Source organism: Aricia agestis, chromosome 4 (assembly GCF_905147365.1).
Source record: "Aricia agestis chromosome 4, ilAriAges1.1, whole genome shotgun sequence".
Taxonomy (NCBI): domain Eukaryota; kingdom Metazoa; phylum Arthropoda; class Insecta; order Lepidoptera; family Lycaenidae; genus Aricia; species Aricia agestis.
Window position 1 is genome coordinate 13118138 of NC_056409.1, and position 24902 is coordinate 13143039.

General features: G+C 34.8%; 1 protein-coding gene across 3 annotated transcripts in view; it reads right to left on the minus strand.

The window, feature by feature from the left end:
* LOC121726006 (papilin) overlaps positions 1-18744 on the minus strand; it is a 45349-nt gene extending 26605 nt beyond the window's left edge. For 2 of the 3 annotated variants that reach the window (XM_042113222.1, XM_042113219.1), the window contains exon 1: positions 18621-18744. The gene's annotated coding sequence lies outside the window, so the exon portion shown is untranslated. Of the gene's footprint in view, positions 1-17941; positions 17977-18620 lie in introns of those variants that run through there. The other variant, XM_042113220.1, reaches the window with a different exon arrangement.
* Positions 18745-24902: the final 6158 nt, after the last annotated feature.

The window sequence follows — 24902 nt, forward strand, 5'->3', positions numbered from 1 at the left end:
GGAACATTCCTCACTCCTTTCAATCCAGCTTAAAATATATATGATATACAGCGTCGTTCTTTTATATTTTATTAAAATTTTTAAGAGTTTCAACTTAAAAGTTACTATTACGGACGGTGTGACGCTGTGACGATGAATAGTTAATATAATGGACTTTACAAAAGAGAAGTGCTACGTTTGAAAGTTATTTTGATTTACTTTTATGGCATACAAATGACGAATCGAACGCGAGTAAAATGGACTGATTTTCACTTTACAATTTTGAATTAGTGTGGCTAAAATAATTTCCGACGTACGAGTTTGCTCAATACGTGTAAATAATATAAAATAGAGTGCTGTAATAGTAAAAAATCAGGTTAATATAGAACATTTCTTACATTCTTTTCTATTAAGATATACCTACATCTTCGTTATTATAACTAAATACATGGCTAGCATTAATTTTTTATACATATCGCTAACGAGCCATATCGTTTTATTTGTATGTAAATTGAAATCGTTAAACATGTTATTATGCAAGTTACATCATAAAATATCTATTAAGAGTAGCCTAGTGCTCTAGATTAAGAATTTTGAAATATGTCATGTGAAATCGCAAACCATAATGCAACTTCTAATTATAACATTTTAAGTAAGTACTAAAATAAATTGAATTACTATGGTTTGGAGATTATAAAAATAGTTAAATCCAACCTTTAAATAATACCTATTTGGATACTTATATCTTTTTTTTCGGGTCGGTCGGGAAATGCCATTATGCATCCCCGGCAGTGCTGAGAAGGACAACCGGGGTATGTGGGACTCGCTGCGACCGATGAGATGGTAAGTGGCCGCAGCTCTACGCACTAAAACCCGACCGTGTTCCTTTCTGCGCCGCTACTGACAGATCCACGGGAAATGTGGGGCCACCGCAGTTCTACCAGCGGGCGTCTGCCTGGTCATCGGCAGACACGTCTGAGTGAGGGTGTTCAGACACCCCCCAGGCCCTACTAGGGCTTGACTAGGCCATTCCTCTGCGTTTACGGCGCGAAGCACTGGAACACATAGCGCATCGCGACCCGCTCGGGGGCTCTGTGCAATGGCGATCCGAGCCGAGCTTCCAGGCTATGGCGGAACGTTTCGGTCGTCATGGTTGATCCTACGTCGCCTTGGCCGGCTGCGTCTTCGGGGGTCGAGCGCCTCCTCTTTGGCGGCCATTACTTGCTCAGCAAAGTCTTCGACCGCCCTCCATCCTTGATTGCTGCCCAGCATCGAGCGAATCAATGCTGGGAGCGAGGTGTCATATTCTGGATACTTATACCTACTATCATAGTGACATTTAATGTATGAATAATAATAATTATGACGTTATAATATTATACCTTATGGCTTGGAGTCATTGTATAAGTGATTACTCATCCATAGTTACACACTCGTTTCGTAGTTTTGAGAGCTGTAGCTCTACCATACTCGATACCGACTACGTAAATTTTTAGTATGGCAAATTTTACAGCGCCTCTAGCGGTCACTTGCGGAACTAAAATCGCCATACTAAATATTTACGTAGTCGGTGTCGAGTATCGTTGAATACTATAGCTTTAAACTCATGGTAGAGCTACTGTATAGCACAACATTCTAATAAGACAAGATATCTATGGAATGATGTCATAAGTTTCAACTCTCGAGTCCTCAATAATAATAATTATACACATCCATTGTCAATCATTTAAGTGGAAGCCTCTATTATAATTCGTAGGAGGCCTCGTTAGAACTTGATGGATACAATTTTATTGTGCCTACATTGTTAGCACGATTGAAAGTTGCGATCGTGACGACTCAATTGTCGCCCGACACTTTCGAAAACGTAATTCGTTAGAAGCGGCTTAGAGCATTGTTTGCTAATGCATATGCCCCAATGCTCCAGAACCCATGTTAGAATGGTATCCGCAATCATATTCACGTTATAATCTTGTAGAGAACACTGCTACAAGTTTTATCTAATATATAAAATTCTCGTGTCACAGTTTTCGTTGCCATACTCCTCCGAAACGGCTTGACTGATTCTCATGAAATTTTGTGAGCATATTGAGTAGGTCTGAGAATCGGCCAACATCTATTTTTCATACCAAAAATTATTTATATGGCAAAACAACGTTTGACGGGACAGCTAGTTATACTTATATTATTCTTTATAGAGACGCAAAACTGCTTGAACAAGTTCTCAGTTTCTTCAATATTAGAAATTACTGACGACTTATAAACTTATAAAGACACGGTCTCACCGAAATTCTGCTTTCATTACCGGACGTAAGAGCTCATTAAAATATTCGCTAAAATCTCGCGTAAAAACTAAAACAACAAAAAGATTTTGATGTTAATAAGCGTAGACAAAGCTAGATAAAGCGAAAGATGACAGGAATAAGGTCAAGTGATGTAGCGCAAAGGAAAGATTGTTAAGAGCGACAACCCCGAGCGGCGTCTTAAGTTTGACTATCCCCGGGGGCGTTTAGATACAAAGACGGGAATGTAAAGCATCTGAGGCATGTGAAGAGGTGCTATAGTGCTCCAAAAATAATAGCGCTTTATAGTGCTGCAAAAATAAACTACGTGAATGAGAACCCTCGCTTTCAGCGTTTGTTATATTGACTACAACAGAAAACAAAATAGTTTGTGAAATATTTGGGGACAATGGTTCTCGAAAATATTATGTCGACTCTGAAATATATTGAAAATATTGTTCTGATTTCGTTAACCGAAATCAGAACAATCTTTTCAATATATTTCAGAGTCGACATAATATTTTTGTAGAAACTAGAAAAAACTAAAGTTGTTTTTTGTCCAAGTAATATTTTAAAATAAGCTATGTGTTTCGTAGACAATTATTTCGTACTTTTACCTTTTGCCCATGTATGGAAATCTCTTCATCAATACACTTAAATACGATTTCTTTGGCAATGTTTTACCCTATAGATTTTCTATTAGTGATATTCTATTAGTAATATCAAATATGTTTAATTTGAAAATTATAGAGTAATAATCATATTCATATTCATATTTCTTTATTTGCTTCAAAAGTGGTACATTTTGATATTACAGTTATGATAGTCTTTCCATGATCACACTTTTCACTAACAGTATAGCATGCAAATTCTTCTGCACTTATTCTAAATAGGTACACTAATTTCCATTTGATAACATTTCATACTATAAATAATTCAATATAATTACTTTAATGCGGGAATAATAAAGAATGTAGAACGTGCATTCTGAGAGAGCAACCGAGTTACAATAAAGTTTTAAAGACGAGCGTGCAATTTCCATCTTGGTTTAACGACGCCATCAAAGCTGTGGCATGACGAGATATTACAGAGTTATATTTACGTAAGCTATTATAGCTCCATCTTAAGGATCAACTAAATTAAATTTCCACAACATATTAAGAAATGTAAAGCGATTGAGTTAGAAAATTTAAAGGGCAGCCGCTCCAGAAAATGCTTCCTAATCCTTCATGTTTTTATTGGCAGAAGAAATTGGAAAGATTGAATTGCTATACTAGCTATCATTGACGTAAAATTCTTTAAAATAGTTTTAATATTCTGCTATTTGAAATAAAGTGGAAATTAATTCTTAAGCAATTAAAAACTTCTTTTTGCTATACTTAAATAATAACTGTTTCAATTTTAATATTTTTAAAATTGAAACAGTTGACCTTATGAGTATTATGTTAGAACTATGAGGAGAGTAGAGTGTATATTACTGTATATAATATTATTCTATTCTATATTCTATACAGGGTGTAACAAAACTAAGTTATAAAACTTTAGGGTTTGTGTGTGTGTGTTTAGGCTGTATGTGTCCTATAAATAGAGTTCATTGTGAAAGTAGCAGGGCTGAGAGAGCAACTTTTTTTTAAACTTCTGTATGGGCAAAGCCATGACGCTGGGGCGCTTGCCCATACAAATCACAAAAAATGGCTCTCTCAGTGATACTACTTTCACTGTAAGCACAGGGGACACATACACAACCTAAATCGTAAAACGTATTATCGCTTAGTTCTGTTACACCATGTATAGTAGAGCTAGCCCAACTGGCGACCCTCAGATTTTCATTTGAAATGTTAGACAAAGCATTGATGTGTGTTGTGTGGCAGTGCAAACTCTCGAAAGTGTGTTTTCACTTGAATGGTATGTCGCATGAGCCGGTGAAAGTGTCCACTCGGACAGAACGATTAGTACAATCGCGAACGTTATATTTGTTTTAATTATCAAGAATTTGTCGACAGAAATCGAACCATGGCTTTTGTAGGCTGATATTCCTCGAATTAAGGAAAGTGGCACGAGCTGCGAATATCTTATAGACATAATTATTTTAATTTATGGATATGAATATGGTGAAATATGCATTCTTAATTTGCATGTACTATCAGAGAAGTTGCTTCATAGGTAGTTTGGTCAAGTTATGTGAAATCATAAAGTTAATATATTTAGCGGAAAAGAGCAACAATCTCGAGCTGTCAAACGAAACCGAAATTGGTTTCATCTGTGTGTAAAAATATATTATGTGTACGTATACACTTACACAAGCATGATTGAACATGATTTCTATGAGATTAAATTGTCAACGTGCGGCACGTGCCGACTGGACGTCAAAAAAGAGTGCTGCTGTCATGTATCACACGTCTCTTTTTACCACGCAGTGTTACTGATAGTGACATCTCTCTTGCTCAGGAGTCAGGCCTTTGTTTCTCTATTCCGCTAGGTATATTAACCTTATGTGTGAAATCCAGTCGACAGATCACGACGAATTGACTTAATCCTACCGAATGACGTAGGCATGTCAATTGCCTACGAATCAATTTCTTCGACGGTACCTACTTGTTGCTTCAAAGTTCAAACGAAAGTAGGTACATGGCACTTTTGTATGGAGCAGGATTTTATTAGGGAAAAACTAAATTATGCATTCCATTATCCTCAGCACTCATGTTTTTATCTAAATCTATTTTTCTTTAACGATAGGTATAGCAGTATATTACTATAGCTCAAACCATTAATATACATCGTCAATACTCTTTTTCTTCCTTAAAATAAAACTAGGAAAAATCTTACTTCTAGGAGAAACTAGATCAATATGTCAAAACTACTGCATCCTATACCACATGACACATTTAATAATAACCGCATTGGATGCTTAGATGAAAATTATTACGGTAAAGCAAATAGTTTGTGTACGGTAAAGATCGCATGTACGGTAAAGGGCGCATGCACGAATATATTCTGATTTCGATGTGTCCGTTACGCGTGCACTGACCTACACTACGCGGATCTGCGGGAAATTACTATTTACTTATCGATACAGCTACGTCGTTACTCCTGTGTACCGTTGCGTCGCTAAATTTGTGCATTCGCCAACCTAGATTGCACTGAACATGCCATTACTGCGATTCGCGCTATATCTTCATGAATATCAAAGACTATACCAGCGTTTATTATTCTCATCAATTTTCAGTTTATATTCAATTATGTGGTGAATGCTTTTATTTTCTCTTACAATATTTTTATTATTTCATAAAAATGGGACAGCCCCGGATCTAGGGGGGGGGGCAAGCCGGGGCCTATGCCCCGGGCGGCAAATTCAGGGGGCGGCCAAATTCACACTTCACGGACCAATGGACAACTCATCATTTATTTAACTTTGACCACGAAATAAATAATAGCACAAGTACAGCAATTTCATGGCCATATCGACTTGACTTTTATTATTCGCGAGGCGCGTAGGCATAGTTCAAAATACGCGCCCGGCTCTCGCTCGCTCTTAAACCCTACCGGCTACCCAGTTAAATGTACATATTGATAGCTGAAATTATATGGATGATAAAAGCGAAAATAAACATAAGTACCTACTTATGTTTATTATACGGGGCAAAAACTGAAAAATGCCGCCTAAAAAAAATTTAAGATCCGGGGCTGAAATGGGAATGTTGAGAGTTGTGCGAGCGAATATAGAGCAATTAATGAAAAGCTCAAAAGGCGAACTTTTTGTATTCACGAGGTTTTTTTTATGTAATAAGGGGGCAAACGAGCAAACGGGTCACCTGATGGAAAGCAACTACCGTAGCCCATGGACACTCGCAGCATCAGAAGAGCTGCAGGTGCATTGCCGGCCTTTTAGAGGGAATAGGGTAATAGGGGAGGGTAGGGACGGGAAGGGAATAGGGGAGGGTAGGGAAGGGAATAGGGTAGTGGATTTTGCCTCCGGTAAACTCACTCTGTGAAATACACCGCAAGCGCTGTTTCACGCCGGTTTTCTATGAGAACGTGATACTTCTCCGGTCGAGCCGGCACATTCGTGCTGAAGCATGGCTCTCCCACGTAAAATTTAGGTACGCAATTGGTAATCTGCCTGTTATTATATTTTAAACTAAAGGATCTACAGTGCAAACATTTCCAAACTATCAAGGATTATTGCCGTTGCGTCGTCGCAGAATTTGCGACATCGATGAGATAATTTTGAAGTTGCGAAAGAAAGCGTCGAGAATCCGGTTCGTAGGATTCTGACTCACAGCAACTGTAGTCACACTTTAGCTTAGCATAATATTATATTATTATGTCCGTGGCAAAAGAATTGCTGCAGACTTATTTAGAGCTGAATTATTACGAAGTTTTAGTTAAATAATTATTGCTATTAAGTAGGGTAAGCTGTTACTCAATAGAGTCGAACATAACATGATGTTTCAATATAAATATTATGTAGTTTCCTGAGTTTTATGATCGCGTTTAAAGTTGCTCTTGAAGGCATAAATGCTAAATTCTTTGTCGACAAAAATACATAATTATTTATGTAGGTACGTGTACATTTATTGTAAGACATGACACATAATATTATTTCATCAGAAATCCATTTCTTTTAAAATCAGTGATCACCACGAAATCAATTAAGCGAGCAATCATGGTCCAAGATGTACCGGTAAGAGATGTTTAACCCTGTTAGTTCCGCGGTGCCGTAGAGGTACCGCAGTAACGGGGCAGTGTCCGCAACCGGCTTGCGGAATAACTCACAGATCCACGGAAATACAATGGATAATAATCATAAAAGGGTTATTCGCAAGAATATTGGCCAACGTACCCACTGCGTTGGACAAAATATTATGTTTAATAGCATTTACGAGTGGCCTAATAATTGTTATTATTGCACATTATATGTAGGTAATTATTATTAAGTATACTTATTAATAATGCAAGCGCAATCAAACTATATTTTTTTCAAAAAAGTAATTTTTCATTATAGTGACAGAATATAATATATTATTATGATCGTTTTGCAAAAATGTGCAAATTGACTATTGTGTGTGTGTGTACAATATACACATTACACACACACTACCTAATTTTAAAAAAAACGGCCAAATGCGAGTCGAATTCGCGCACGATTGGTTCCGTATCATCACAGAGCAAAAATAGGTCGATTTTTTTTTGTATAAGAGCCCCCATTAAATATTTACATTATTTTAATTTTATTACTTAATAATTATTGACTACAAGCAAAAAAAGGCTAAAAAATCACGTTAGTTGTATGGGAGCCCCCATTAAATATTTAATTTATTTTATTTTTAGTATTATTTGTTATAGCGGCAACAGAAATACATAACCTGTGAAAATTTCAACTCTCTAGCTATTACGGTTCTTGAGTTACAGCCTGCAGACAGAAGGACAAACGGACTCTCGGATCAGTAATAGGGTCCCGTTTTTACCCTTTGGGTACGGAACCCTAATAAAAATTAGATATTTGCAATATGCATTAAGAAAATTAGAAAATCATAGCCACTTCTACTGCCAAGTTGTTCAGTAAAATGACATTGAAGCACTTATTAGAGTTCGTGCTCGGTCGCGCAGGTGATATTATTTTATACTCTCGGAACTCGGAAGTCGGAACTTTGAAGTGCGGTATACAAACTAGTAGGTTTACCGCACTGCAGGGTTAATTAACATTTTTGCTTTAGAGTACACAATCAATTACGCTGTTCCGTAGCTCTCCAGTCTCCCATCAAACATTTTATTTAGAGAATTCCATTTTTATAAAATATCAGACGTTTTCGGTTGTTCGAATTTTTTAAATTGGTTTTATTTCATACAACAAAAAAATAATATTGCAGGTAGTAACAACTATACAATTTACAAAAAAAATAGTTGCTTTACCTAAGTGATATGAAATTACCCTTAACGAAGCCTTTCACAATTAAACACATTTTCAGCTAAGCTTAAGCTGCATAATCCATTTCTCCCTTTGAACAATATGTGGTTTTCAGTTTAGATTAACACTCGCATTAATATGTGAAGACTAGAATGCTAATGATGCTCCGATAGCTTAGATAAAGCTCAGACGTATTCAAATCTATCTGCCGACACGGTCGACAACTTTCTGAATGTCGACCGGTATCCCGGAGATGTACTGAAATATTCATCGTTCCTTTAAATTTATACATTCCTCTATGCCTAGAAAATCACATGGGATTCACGAAGGATCGGCGAATGCAAATAAATTAATCAGGAGTTCCTTGTCTCTCATAAAACTCCAGTAATTGGAAAGAGCCTATAATCATGAAATAAAGGGCCAGTAAATAATTAAAAGGACGTTCAAAGCCGATTAGGTATAGAAATGTTGTCAAAAATATTATTGCCTTTTTTAAAACTGGGTTAGTACTTTTATAGGCATTGTTAATCTAGGTCGGCTAGTGACTAGCTTAGTGACTAGTCAGTAGACTTAATACTTGCTCTGTTACTATCACCTAATACGAGTATTAATCACTAGGTTCTAAAGTAAAGTTTTTGCTCAGTCACTTTCGAATTTTGCTCATCGGTCACAAGCTAGTGGTCACCGGAGATGCTATTAAAGGCTGTGAGTGCTGTGACATAAAGCTAACAATAGCATTGCCAACCATTGCCTCGATGACCCGACAAGTGCGTGTTGAAAATCGTTAAACTGAGTTGGGCAAACAGAATAATCTTTAACATTTAAGGTATTTAAAGAAATACACTATTAGCACAATTCCGTTTCAAATGTGAGAACAGTTGTATGCCCTTATTTTATGCAACAGTTATTATTAATGTATAATAATAATTGTTGTATTTAACCTATATATTTTAATAATGTACGAACAAACATTCGAAGTCCTAAGATAGCGTTTACTCTACCGCAATCAAAAGAACTAATTTCCATTATTTCGAATGCATAATATATTATACACTTTGTATAAATATAGCTAGTTATTTAGATGGTTAAAATGATTTCTATACTTAGTACTTTCTAAAATATTTTTATGCAAAGCGAGCAAAACCGTATGTGATTACTTCACACACGGTTTTGCTCGATCGAGCTCAATAACGTCGAGCAAAACCCGCGGCTCGGGATTTCGTACACACATTCAGCATTATTCGATAGTTTTATTCTAAATCGATAAATTTAATTCCATCAAGCCGGCTCGATGCGAGCCTTCGAGCGGCTCGATTTAGAGTAAAACTATCGAGCAAAATCGCATATGTGAGTACTAAGCATTAGTGTGTTCAATTTCAAACTACGAACGATCCCTTCGTCGCGTCGCTTGTTATCTTTGCAGAAATGAATTTCGTCCAGCGATTGGTAGAAATCCAGTGATTCATTCAGATACGTATTTCACGTTCGGGTCAGTGGAACACGGAACAGGGGGAACGGGTTTCCAGGCAACTGGTTACGAACGCACAATGTATTAGCCGCTAATATCGCTACAGTTTCTCCAGAACACTTTCACCGTTGGATCTAAATTTCGTAAGATTTGATCATCTGATTTCGAATTTTACGAGGATGCAAGAAAAGCGTTAATGGACTTGTGAAATTTGCGTAAAGTATGTTTATCACGACGTAGTTATTACAAAGCACTTTGAGATAAAACCGCTGAGTTGAGTAATATATACTAACTACTAAGTTAGATATAAGAGAAATAAATATAGTGTTCTACACAGCTTTAACTTAGTGACTCGTCTAGGCTAGACAGAGTTGCTGTAGACAAGTTCTACATTTACATCTGTTCGAATATTTTATGTTATCCAAGTTACAACGTGCGACTCGGGATTTATCTTATAATAAAAATATTTTAATAGTAAAGGTAAATAAATATTGTATATAATTTACTAAGTACTATAATAATTATTGTAGAGTATTTATCGTACATATTATTTAAATTATCTGTTTTTGTTAGTTTTCGTTAAAATTTTATATTCAAGTGCCTTACATAAACAGCGTTAGTATTTTGCGACTAAAGTGTTAAAATTTCAGTATGTGCCTACCATAAGCAATAAGTACATTTGCTCAGTCTGACTGAACAAATTCATGATAATATTTCATTTTAAATTTTTCAATTCGCAAGATTCCAGCTAAATTCAGATTAAAATTTTATTTATATTTGCCTGTTATACTTTATAGCTGCCGCAATATTATCTGCTACGAACACGCTATCGCTAATTTAACATCAAAAATATTAACATTTTCCGCTGCTACGTTCACTCGCAATTTATCCTTTACAATACACGATATATAAAAAAAATAATCAGCCAAGTGCGAGTAGGACTCGCGCACGAAGGGTTCCGTACCGTTATAGAGCAAAAATAGGCCAAAAATTGTATTTTTGTATGGGATCCCCCCTTAAATTTGAATTTTATTTAAATATTATTATTTATTAATTATTATTAAAGAACACGCATATCTAAGGCCTTTATGAAAATTTCAAGTGCTACCTGTTACCATTATTGACATCGAAGGCCGAAAAGATCACGTTTGTTGTATGGGAGCCCCCCTTAAATATTAATATTACTTATTTTATTTTTATTACTTGTTGTTATAGCGGCAACAGATGTAAACAATCTGTAAAAAATTCAGAAGTCTAGCTCTAGCGGTTCTTGAGATACAGTCTGGCAACATACAGACAGACAGACGGACAGACAGACAGACAACGAAGTCTTAGTAATAGGGTCCCGTTTTTACCCTTTGGGTACGGAACACTTATAACGAAATCGCTCCTAAATACCGAGCATTTTGGTAAATCAAATACCTACCATAATTGCCGAATTCCGATATTTCAGGGCGTTACTTTGAAAAGCAATTAGAAAGGCAAAACTGAACCTCCACCAACTAGGAATAGTCAAGTTCAATGCTCCGTTTCCAATGAAGATAATGTCTGACAATGTGGCCATTAATTAAACCTAGCGTGGGATTCCGTCCGCATTCACCAATACACAATCGATAAACAAAAACGGTGCACTTCCCGCGTTTGTCTGAGACTAGTGTAAGTAGGAATCTAGATGTTAGTACGTTTTCTATAATTATAAAAAGTTAGCAATTAAAATATACTTTCAACCGTCTATTTTTAATAAATGTTTTGTGACAGAAAGGTTAGTTAGAGTTTGGGACCATTTCGAAAACAACAAAAATGTCTCTAAAATCTAAATCATAGTTATTACTTATTACTTAGGTTGGGTTGCACCAGAGGCGTGGTTGAAGTTAAAGTTATGGTTATAGTTAAGGCTAAATTTAACTTTAACCTTAACTTTGACCGGAGAAATTGACAGATGACAGCTGGTCCAACAAGGTTATAAATGAACGTGGGCGGGGGCGCTGCTGGTAAAGGAGAACTGTCAAAAATGGCGTTTTTGTATGATGACAGCGTTAGTTCCTTTTTTCGCCACGTGCATTTAAAACCTTGTCGAGCTCTATGGTTATGGTTAAATATGGCGTCTTGATGGCGTCCATTTTAACTTTAACCAATTTGACATTTTGCATTATAGTTTTAAAGTTATAGTTAAAGTTAGTTGGTATAACCCAACCTTAGGAACTCAGATCCCGCAAAAAAAATTGAAATAAATAACGTTAAACGTAGAGCTTAATCAAGTACACAAATAAAATGAAAATGTTACCGACGTAGTTACCAACCCAGTAATAAAATGTTTTCTTTTTAAATTGAAATATCAAGCCACGAGCATAACCACAATAACAAATGGACCTTTAATAATTTATTTAATCGAAACAATGTAACTATTTTAATCATCCATTTTACAGTGGCACGACTTTTAAAAATATGCTGAAACATGTAACACTATTTCTTCGACCTTAATCCCCTATAAAATCAAGGCCGTATTGTAATACCAGTGAATATTTGCCACGCGATAATGTTTTCATTTTCAACTGAACGTTTGTGGCTTTCAGCGCTATTTTCACTTATAAATAACTTTTAGAATCCTTTGTAGGAAAGCTTTTATGCCTCTTTTATGGGTAGTGTGGTGTATATAGTGGTAGGATATAGTGCGATATTATTTGAACTCCAATTCAAATAATTTCTCACTATTATTTAGAATCTAATTTAGGCTGAGGCATTGCAACATAAATAAAAAAAAGTAAATATAGAGTTCTTTCATAAAATATCTACTCGTATTCGGCACTCAAATCGAAAATAAGTTGAAAAATAGTAAAATATCAATGTATTAATTTGATTATCTTTATGAACGTTGTGGCTACTAGACTACTAGTTAGGGAGGCGAGGTAGCTAAATGGCGTAATTCAACGGCGCCGTCGAGACCTATCATAATCGAAAGACAAAATAATTTCGAAAAGAAAAGCTCGTATGGTAAAAACCATTTTAGCGGTGGGTTTGGCGTGTACGGTTTTTCAAAAATTAAAAAAAAAAAACATTTACTTGGGCATTCTCGAGCGCGTCAGATATTCATACTACGTATGCCCCAAGTGCCTCTGATAACATCGGTATACTAATCTGCCGGTTTGCGTGGTGGGGGTAGGCATATAAAGTAGTCAAAAATGCAAAAAAAAAAATTTACTCGAGCGCGTCAGATTTTCGGAAAAGGTGTTAAGGCCCCAAGGAAGCTTCCTTTAAAAAAACTGACGATTTCGGCGTGACGATAAGTTACGATGAATTTTTGAAAATGCAAAAAAAAAGTTTTTTTGAAATACTCGAGCGCGTCAGATTTTCATAGGGGAGGTTTCTCTCGGTATCCTGAAAGCATATTTTCTTAATCTGACAAAAATGTTGGTGGGTTCTCTTAATCTGACCGGAAAGGTTTTTTGGTTTCTTTTTTTTCATTTCTTTCTCCTTGATAAAACGGGGAATTTAAGAATGACAATAAAGCGATAGATACAATCAACGTAAATGTAGATGAAATGTAGTATGAATTGTATTATTTATTGTATAAAAAAATGAAATGATATAAAAATTGTATTATCTCAGTCTGTATTACATGTTTATGGCAAATTCCTCTTTTTTGCTTCAATTCTTCACTTCGTTTTGCTTACGGTACGTCCAAAAAACAATTTGAGGATCAACAGGCTATTGAATAATATACATACATGAAACTGTACATGTTAATAATACTTTTGTATACAGTTGTATACGCGTAACTTTTTCCGAGTCCACGAAAATTGTCGAGAAGCTTTAGAAAAAAATATTGAGATATAACAAAAGTCACATAATTTAATCATCGTTATTTCATATTAATTTTTTTTAACACCCTCAGTTTTCGAGATATATATTCAAAAAACCGGGAGTTTGAGTTTTTATGATGCTTCAAGTCAACTTTGGACAAAAATGTAAAGAGACCTTTTTTGTGTAAAATAAAATTACCTTTTTTGTTTATTTAAACTTTTGTTTTGTAAAATGTATCGTTCGCGACTTATATGCCGCAACGCGTTTTTCGGAAGACGAAATGGCTCCTCCACAATCCACATTTTCGGTCATGAGGAAACCGGCAGATTTAGTATTTTTAGTAAGTTTTAGATTATATTCTTAAAAAAAAATCGCGCTCGAGACCGAATTAACGTTTTTTTTTACAAGTTTGCGACCCTATAACACGGCGGCGTCAAGGACTTATCGTCAGATTAGTTACATTTAGTCTTAAAACACTAAAATCAACCCCCAATATCTTAATCTGACGCGCTCGAGTATTTCAGACTATCGATTTTTTTTTACTAATCTGATCGTCTATCCTAGGCGCGCGTCACTACATATAGAGCTAAATACTTTACATTTTACAAGGTTGTTCTATTAGGTCTAAGGTATCTCTTATATCTTTTTTTTAATAATAATAATAATAACTTTATTGGTGCAAAAAGAAGAAAAATTGAAATAAACTGCCACGCTCGAGTATTACCGAAAATTCCCCTATTCGCCTCCCTAACTATACTGGTGATGGTTAAATTAACTCATTAATTTATTCAATGATAAACCCATATCGAATAGCGAAATATTAATAATTAGTCATTGATTTATCTACTAAAACTATTGACTTTTATCTACTAAAACTGTTTACTTTTTACAACTTCAATCTTTGTGTATTCTATGGTTTCAAATTAATCTCTGGGTGTTGGTCAGATATTATAGGTTGCAATTAATATGCAATACGCGACACCTATTGCATGCGGCGCGTGTGTAGAAAACTTTAGTGGGATGAAACATTTTTTTTACACAACCTGAACAGAGTAGGTACAGCATGTTTGAACACAAAGAAGGTCACTCATTCTCATTTAAATGGGGGAGCACGCGTTGCGTTGTTTGAGTTTTTTTTAAGAATATTTAACAGCACGAGATGAGATTTTGTCTAAAGAGCTCTCATGTTTATTCCGCATTTCCTGCATTTATTTTCGAGTGCGTTTTTACTTTTTGTTTTTGTATTTGCGTGGCTTTTGTAGGTTTAATGTATGGAGGTTTTGTAGGTTTCATTTATTAGACTTAAGAGCAATTTCAAATTTGCGTTAAAATACGATATTAAATAGATAAATTTTTAGTTACCTGCAATTCTTTGTACAAACTAGGATACTGAAAACTGTAGAGTTAGTGTAGCGAAGTGTAGATATATTTTAGATACATTTTTTCGCAGTTTACAGTTATAGCAGCCCACGTCCTCCTTCAGGACAACTTTTTGGGACCTATTAAACAAACAAATATCTCATGTTCATAACATTATTAGGGATTTCGAGACACCCAGAATACCTCTACAGTCTACGAGAACACGTCGAGTAGCTATGCCTTTGATATTAATTTACGAGCTACATTAACCTCAAGGCCCTCTTACGGTACGTATGGGCTATGATGTATTGTGCTGGATCCCTATAAATCAAGACCATATCGTAAATTAGGTGTCCACGAGCCCAGTCTTATGATTAATGAATTAGACCCAGCATAATAATGCGGTAACAGCCAGAGTGCATAGATTACGCTTTGACATCTAATATTAATTGTAATTTAATTAATAATTTTTAGTACGCTGTGCGCGCTTGTACGCTGAATTATATTTTTTCTTTTAATGTCTATTTTAATGAATGAATGAACATTAAATATTTTAATGAATGCTCACTCTACATTTAACTATTATTATTTAATTGTCAAGAAAGGTCATAAAAGAAATAAGAGTGAGTAGAAAATTCCCAGTTTTTATCTTCATTTTTGGTACTTATGTGAAATAAAATCCGGTGGCATAAATCCACAAAATTCTTTCACAAAATGTTCACAAAATTTATATACTCCTAGATATAAAAAATAAAATACCTCAGCTCAGTATTTGAAAGTGGAAAGTTTGATATGATTTATGTATAAGCAACCCATTACTTTGAGTAGGCACTTATAGCAGTTTTATGCGGAAAACACAGACTGCATATAAACAAGAAACTGAAAGTTTGTGAGTTATTACGTACTTGTTAGTCTGCAACCGACGAAGACGCCGTAAAAAGTTTCTACCTCATCGTAGTTTTAGTTGACTTTAAGTTTAATTTTAAACCATGATGCCCTTAATGAAATTGTATAAAGAGTTAAAATTTTTCTACTCCTCGGATATTGAAGTTATACTAAGGTTTAAGTTAATAAAAAACCTATAGGTAGAATGAAAACATCTAAGTCATTTTACTTAAAAATTTCCATTTCCTACTGGTCATGGAACTTGGTGTTTGTAAAGAATTAAAAAAAGCGGACAAACATTTTTAATAATGTAACTACCGTCTTCTTTAAAATATACTTTCGATCCACAAAATACGAGTACAATATTTAAAGCCTGACGTGTAACTTGAAATGTTGGACGATAAACAAAGTGTTTGCTATTTCGTAGCGTGTATTTACTGTTTACTGCTGCGCATTGCCGCTGGTGTCACCTGCTGCCAAAATCCTGTTAGAACTTCGATTTCATTTATTATTTTACGAGTACTGACATCTAAGGCATTCGCTGTATACGAACTGTATTCTTTAGGAACATACCTTTGTTAAAAATATCAATCCATACTAAAATTAAAAATATTCGTCAATCTGCAACCTAGCTACAATCTACATGATCAAACCGCTAAACTGATTTGGAAGAAATTTGGTATGAAGATGCTATGAGTTCCGAAAAAAGACTTATAATAAGTACCTATATGTTCCGACTTCCGGAAAAATTGCTTAGCTACCTTAAGTTAACCAAGTTTTTTTCACGAAATTGGTAAGATTTTGTTTCCAATAAGTACGCCACAGTTCCTATTGAAATTGCCTGTAAGCTAGCTTACAAATTTGAAGATATAAATGGAAGAAGCAGGTAAGGAACAATTTGAAAACTGTAGTTTTTTGGCATAAATGGAGGCTTTACGACCGGGAAAATAATTTGGAATCAAATAATTATATACTCTGTGTATAGCATGGTATATCAACTAAATGATGAAGTAGGTAAATTACAAGGTTTATTCTAATTATAAGGGAAAAAATTAGTAGCTAATTGCTCTTATCTTGTAAAATTTTAGTTACTCATTTTATCCACTCATGTCTTCGTTTATTTACAGACTACCCGTGTATATCGATTATAACTTCAAAAGTCTAGTTATGGGTTTTTAAAGAATCAAAATAAACCACAAAATTTAAAACAGATCTAAAATAATCAAAATAAACCACAAAATTGAAAAATCTATTTGGCTTCTTGATTGCGAAAAACTTTGTATCCCTTTTGACGAAAAATGCGGAAACGTAGGTGAATGAAATTTTGTGCAGTTATAGTTTATATGGTGAAGGAGTGCATCGAGCTAATATTATTTTGAAATAATTATTTTATCATAAATTTTTTAACAAATAAAATATTACACACACTACAACACACACACTAGGAATTTTGAATGTCAAGCCTATAAAAATGAATTATTATACTCTTTTATTACTGGTTGAAGTTTGTTGTCAAATTGAAAATTGATTAATGAACTTAAGGTCGAATTTCGACCATTGGGTAAGTATATTGAAATACACGGCATCTTCTTATAAGAAGTTAGGAGTAACTAACGGAAATACTTTGGGGTAGTTTACCGTTATTTTGATTTTTGTTCCAGGGCAAAAATATTTTTTTCTGTCAAATATGCGATGTGACGCGGCCTATCCTGAGTTTCTGAAGCTTTGTTTTGATCCCTATATTTCTTCGACCGGAAATACTGAATATGATGTGAGCCCATACCGTACTCCTGAAGAGGGATTAAGTCGCGACTCAGGACACGCTTCAAAAGTGTCATATTAGGTTACATGTTGCTCGTTGATATACCTATAGAGATAATATAATGTACGGACTTAATTGAGGATCTTGCAGCTAAAGGGAGGCAAATCCAAATTTCAAAATTGTCGAGTATTTAAAAAAAGGTTTTAAAAAAGAGTAACCGTTAAAATTTGGATCTGCTGCAAGGTCCTCAATTAAAGTCGTCCTTTTTGCCGTCAGTTTCTGAGCTTTTTGATACGAATCTATCGATTCACCAGCACTTTTGATTGGCTTTGCTCAAATAGTTACCTATCATCAACTCTACTGAATAGAAAAATTCTTATCAAAACCTTAGAAATTGGGCTTCAATCAGTTCAGCTCCAGTACATTACAATTTGGTTAATTATTGTTGTGTACACACTACACAATCACAGGAAAATATAAATAAACCTAAATAAAAAAACCTAAATGGTGTTGTAACTTTTTGCGGCTTTGTAAGTTTCACTCGGCACAAATTGCAGTAAAATTAATTTCTGTCAGCAGTTTGACCTTCACCATCGCGTGCTTTCTTGGCGCTTACAAATTCCGCATTCCGGACAAAAACAATTTTACCATTGTAAACCGGTAAAGGTTTACAATGCTCAAAACGGGTTGTACATCATATTAAATTACTTTCTTACGAGTAAACAGATACAATGTAAATAATGTAATTTATTACACTTTCTAATTTCTATTAAGATTAACTTAACGTTCTTGAATCAATACAGTTATTGTTTACCTGTCTCTACGTGCTCAATAAACTGCATTTTAAAAATTTAAATAAAATAATATGACAAATGTTAAATAATTTTATACTAACTGATAAACTGTACCATCTTAATAAGTATAATATTTTTTTCTAACGATCTGTAGATACTGACAATAATTATTATGCTGGTACCCTAAGAAAATGACATAGACTCAGGCTTCTCCTAGATTGCTGCAATAGCTTTCATTTTAACCGTCAAGCAACATGTTTAACATTCACAAGAACATATTTGATGAAAGTTTTCGTATATCTTATTCGCCAGCCGTATTACTTTCACATTTCACGACTAGTGAAGTAACAAGCACGGTGCGATAACAAATAAAGACTTAACACACCTCGGGGATGAAGAGAGTCGCTCCAGGTTTGACAGATCCAAAACACACAACACAAGCCACTTCACTCGCGACGTTTCGCGCCCAACACACACTTTTTCTCGTTCGACGCGACCGATGCTCTCGAAAGTCCGCTAGCGACTGTTCGCCGGAGCCACCACGAAACAAGGCCATGCAAAATGTTGTTCTCATTTCCCACCAGTGGAAAGTGTCTGCATCCGTGATCAGGCTCGGACAGGTGTGGGAGAAAGCACCCGAAACACTGATCTCTGATTCATCGGAGATGGATCTCGTTAATAGCTAAGGAAAGTGATCGGACCGGTTTCGATATCCGATTCTTATTTTTGAACTGGGTTTTTTTTTGCTACATCGGAGATGTTTTAGAGATCACACACAAAGAACAATAGAGTTGTGAGTAGCTACTGGATAGCTAATTTAGTTCTGCAAACATAGTAGGATGGGAATTCGTTAGGCTAAATTGATTGTGGTACATACTAATTACAATTTCATACAACCCATATTCATACTCATATTATAAATGCGAAAACGTGTCTTTATGTCCGTCCTCTTAACACTCAAACCGATAAACCGATTTTGCTGAAATTTGGCATGGAGATACTTTGAGTCCCGGGAAAGGACATAAGATAGTTCTTATCCCGGAAAAAATTACGGTTCCAGTGCGATAAACGAAGTTGAGACTATAAAAACAAAACACTAAAGTAAAGGAAACATAAAATCCTGTATGATAGCGTAGGCTCTACCGTATCTAGACCAATGAATTACGAGAAATCAAATGAAAGGATTTAATTTTCCACAAATAAATCTGAGCTTTGTTAGAGAAGTTACAGAGGTTTACAAAAAGGTTTTGACAGCGGCTGATAAATTGCTTCAGCTGGTGGCGCGCGGGCGGATACAATTACAATATCACAAAACACGGGCGAAGAGCCCTTCTGGGAAAAATTTCAAACCAAATGAAAAGACGAAAAGCAATAATTATTATTTAAGATAAACTAGGCATTTATAATATCCAGCATTCAAATTGTTGTCGTTTATTTTTTTATTTTATTTACTTCTTTTTTCTGTATTAGCATAGTGATTATAAAACAGGCCGATTTGTAAACATTACTTGGATAGGACCTCTTTTTTAAATAAATTAATATAACCTTGTATAATTATATCGGTTATAAGCTTTTAAAAAGTTCTGCAGTGACTGTAGAGCTACAAAAGTTCACGCATATTTGAGCTCTTTGAAATCTAAAAGCTCAAATCGTTATGTAGAGTATGCCAATTAATTGAAATCTTTTAGTTAAAAATTTTCCAACCATCATCAGCAACTGTGTTATAATCATAACATAGTTATAATTAATTACCATAAGGTAATAAATTATTTTCTGGAAATCGCAGTTTGAAAAGGGACGACTCCTGAGAACATTAACATCGTGACCAAATTACTGTAAATATCTACATAGACTTAAGTTCTTTTATAATGCTGTTATCTTAATTTATAAATTATGTCTGTTATTAAGTACGAACCCCGACCTTTATAATGGCGGAGCGGGGGTTTTATGACGTTCATGACCATTACACAGAGCACACCAAACATTTGGACTTGTACGATTTGATTAATATTGAACCACTTTTTGCTATGTGAGTTGCTATAATATGATTCAGCCATTGACATGCAAGAAAAAATTAATATATAGTTTGTTTTAATTATGAAAATCCTAGATGTTAATTTGTTCAACTAAATGCCTGCTACATAATATAAAGAAACTAGTTACAAAACATCTCTATAAAGTTTATAGAATGATATATTAATATTTTTGGCTGCTCTATTTTTGACTAGTGTAAGTTTTATGCAGGTAAATAAACTTAACAATGATTTAGGGTTCTTTCTGCAGTGAACCAGCAGGTAAGTACGCGTTTTTCGTAACAGGATGAGGTAATTGCTCTTCGTATAAATTGACCGCGTTTCTAACATTACTAAAATAAACTTAGCAGCAGCTAACTAACATAAGTAAAGAATTATTCACTAAATTAGTTATTGAATAACATTTGTGAAGTTATAAAATTTGACGAAGCCAAAAAGGTAAAACAGCTTATATATTAGGCAAAACTGATAATTAGTTATCTAGATATTATGTAAAATAGCATACTTTGTGTTTGGAAACCCAGTACAGGCACTTGGCCTGTTCTATGTAGCTTAACATATTGTCAATTTTCGAGCTGAGTGGAGTGTTATGTATGGCGCATATCAACTACGAACGTTAGGGAAATTGTAATAGGAAATCTAAACTCGTATTACTCGGTTATGTTCAATTAATTTACAGCGATTATTTTTATCGGAAAATAGAGATTAAAGTTAACTACCAGTTAATCGCTAATCAGCCACAACTGTTAGCATATTACGTACAATAATGCCTCGATATGTAATAATTTGCATGTTAGTTAAATAACCGAAACTAGTGTTTATCGTGTAACATGTTACATACTTATAAGTTGAAACTTGTATTTCCAAATCTTTCTTAAAATATTCACACTACAGACTAGTAGGTTTTACTAGACAGGACTTGGTACTTGAAATAATGTAGATAATAATTGGTCGCATTTGTGTCCTAACCCATATTATTTTTGTAAATTTTTTATTGCAATCTAGTTTTAAATGATCTAAAGAACATAACTGCATTCATAGTTCAATACTTTTGTGGGTTAGTGCACGAATATTTAACAGCGTCCAATTAACAACTGCATTTCAAGCCACTTTACGATTAGAAGTACCGAGTTGGACCTAATTAACTACCTACAATCTACATAATAATTATAATAGTATTTTATTGCCGCTAAATAATGATCGTGGACTGAATCGAGCAAGGCATGAAGTTGCATTAATTTTCCAAAAATTTGGATACAATCTCTGAACAAGGGCTGACACAGAGACAGTCATCAAAATGGGACAATCATTGATCAAACTTCGATAAGACGTGAGATTGATGTAAAACCCCGAATCCGTTGCTAGTCGCCAGCGATTTGTCACTGTCACGTGGCGACTCAGCATTCCGAGTGACAAGAAAATCCGGGATGTGTGCGTCCTCGAAAAACGCGTGTAGGCACTTAAGTAATATATTTAGTAGATTTCTATTTACTAAACGTTACATTATGTAGCATGAATCATAGTTTTGTTGCATTTAAGATATACTTTTGTAAAATTCATGAGCAATACGAGAAATAATGCTTGTTATTATTTTCTGTAAGGCCGATGGTACTTTCGTCCCGAACCGTGGCTCTCTCAATTCATAAAACTTGTACTCAACTATTCCTTCGATCGTGGATTCTTGGAAAACTATTGTTATTCTATTGTGTCTCGCTCACCGGTAAGCTTATGGGGCTTGATGGCAATCATTATCATTCCAAATAAAAAAGGTGTTTTTGTTTTAACTGATATATTTTAATGACATAGCAAATAGAGGTAATATAGCGCAGTACGAAGAGAAAAGCAAATTCGTATTTGTCCGTAGGTTATTAATAATTTTGCAACAACAAGGATAAATTCTTTCACAGATTTCTCTATCATTGAGTATCTACAACGATTTTGTGATATTTATTTTGTGAGGGATTACATCGTGAATCGAGATTATCGAGATTATCCTTACTGACGAAGACTGAAGGAGCATCGAGAGCCTATCATGCCGCATACGACACGTTTTAACCCACGTTCTTTTTTCTTTTGACTTTGTGTCTTATATTATAATTACTAGCTTTTGCCCGCGGCTTCGCTCGCGTAAATCAGTGTCATTATATACAATCTTTCATCCCCTATTTTACCTCCCCATACCCTTTGGGGGTAGAATTGATCAAAGTCCTTCCTTAGCGGATGCCTACGTCATAACATCTACCTGCAGGCTGCATGCCAAATTTCAGCCCGATCCGTCCAGTGGTTTGGGCTGTGCGTTGATAGATCACCATGTCAGTCACCTTTGAGTTTTATATATTATATATAGAAATATCATTATTTATATTTAAAATTTTGTAAAAAGCCTTTGGATAAAAACACGAATGCCTTAACATCTTATTTTAATCTAAAAAGAAGTTTATTTTTCAAAAGTCGAAACTCCATTTAAGGTCAAGTGTCCCACTTTATAGATGTTAGGGCGTATGTTACCTAATTCAGTTTTTGGCAAAGTAAAACCTTTTTTGCTGGCAAGATTTACTACGTCTAATAACTTGTTTCAAACTGTTCGTATAAATAAAAATTGTGATAGACGATCCCTCCACTTGGCTAGTTTTCACCAAATAAATAATCTTATCTTTTGTACTTCTAGTAAATTAGTTCTTATCTGTTTATTAAAAGGGAAAAAATATTAATTGCTCTGTACCAGAAAGTTGTTGAAATTGTGATTTTTTAACAATTTATTCGTATCACTTCAAAACAAAGCTACGACATGTTTCAAAGCTAAAATTCAGTTATAACCTCAACTAAAGCATACCGTGTCATGTCACGTTAATTCGGTTCTAAACAGGGACAAAATTGGGCAATTACCGGCAAACAGCGACACAACAACATTGACAAAACACAAATGGAATAAATGATTTCACGCGGGCGCGCAACAAAGCCGGGCAAACACGCCGGATCTGAAATTGGTGTCATGACTATCGCATTACCATGCGCCTTGAACGACCGGCATTGGGCATTCCCTGCACTGACGATATCGTTTCAAAATTTAAAATTCCAGCAGGATTCACCCGGCCTAGTCCTAGATTATTGAAGTTATTTAATGCTCTCGTATGTGGCTAGTCATACGTTAGTAACATAGAATATCATTGAGTCAAACTCGTAATATCTATATACTCGTATCTATATATTAATACGTGAGCCAAAAACTTTGTTTCCCTTTTGACAAAAATGCGGAAATGTAGGTGAATGAAATTTTGCACAGTTATAGTTTATATGGTGAAGGAGTGCATCGAGCTAATACTATTTTGAAATTATGCTTTTATCCACGGACGTAAAAAAAATACGGACGGATCGCCATTAAGAAATGAGTGAAGCACCCTTAATAAGCCCAGGCGATCATATGTACACATCTTGCACAAACACTCGCACTGTAATAAGCCGATCGTACCGCCATTACGCAATTAGACTGCATCGCGGTGACACATCTTTGTCATTCATAAATAAAAATAAATATGCCATCTTGTGTTGTAAAATGGTGCAAGAACAATACAACCTTACACAAAAAACATCAAGGAATAATATTTCATAGGAAAGATAACATATTTTTAAAGTATTTTGATAAAATAATGTAAATATTAATTCAACTTCAACAGGTCAGTAATGTCCATAACAAAGTGGGGAAATTTTCCCCAAACCGGGGAAAATTTTAAATTATTTTTAAATAATCAAATAATTAATTTTATTGTCTTTTATTAGTGTCATGTAAGTATTTAGCATACTATTGACCAGTAATTAGGCAGGAATACAATAATAGGGGTGTAGACAGTAAACGAAAACTAATACAAATTATTGTTTTTTTGAGAGTTTGTATTATAGAATTACCGAAAATGGACATATTTTACTTAATAACTTTATAATATTTTTTATATTTAATAAGTGATTTTTTTTATTGAAATAAGAGTGTATTTATTTTTTATACATATTTTTAGGTGTAACAAAATACTTATGTACTATCAGAGAAGTTGATTCCTATGCAAATCGGGGACATAAGTAGTTTGGTTGCGCTACGTCAAACCCAGCCGACAGATCACAATTAACATTGACATGACATAAGTATTCGACCAATTATCGTTGGTCTGTCAGTTGCATAGGAATCAACTTCCTTGATGGTACATCTGTAAAATAAATATATTTCCTAAAAATAGTCTACACCCCTATTAATTTCTTAATTTACAAAAGTGGATATAACTGTTGTTTGATGACCTCTGTGGCTCAGTGGGTGGGCTGTCGGTGGCTCAAGCCGGGGGTCGCAGGTTCGAATCCTGCCGACGGAACAAAAAGTTTTCAAAGTTCCTGGGTCATGGGTGTGTATTAAATATGTGTATCATATAATAAAAATCTTAAATATATGTATAGTATAAAAGTATTAAATATATTCCGTTGTCTGGTACCCGTAACACAAGTCCTTCAGGTACTTATCACAGGGTCAGACTGACGTGGTGTGAAGCGTCCATAGATAAAATTGTTGTCTTAGATTTCCTTCAGTAGTAGGGGAAGGTGCTATTGGTGTAGTCACCCGAGCGTCATTGAGACCTAGTAGGAATGAAAATATT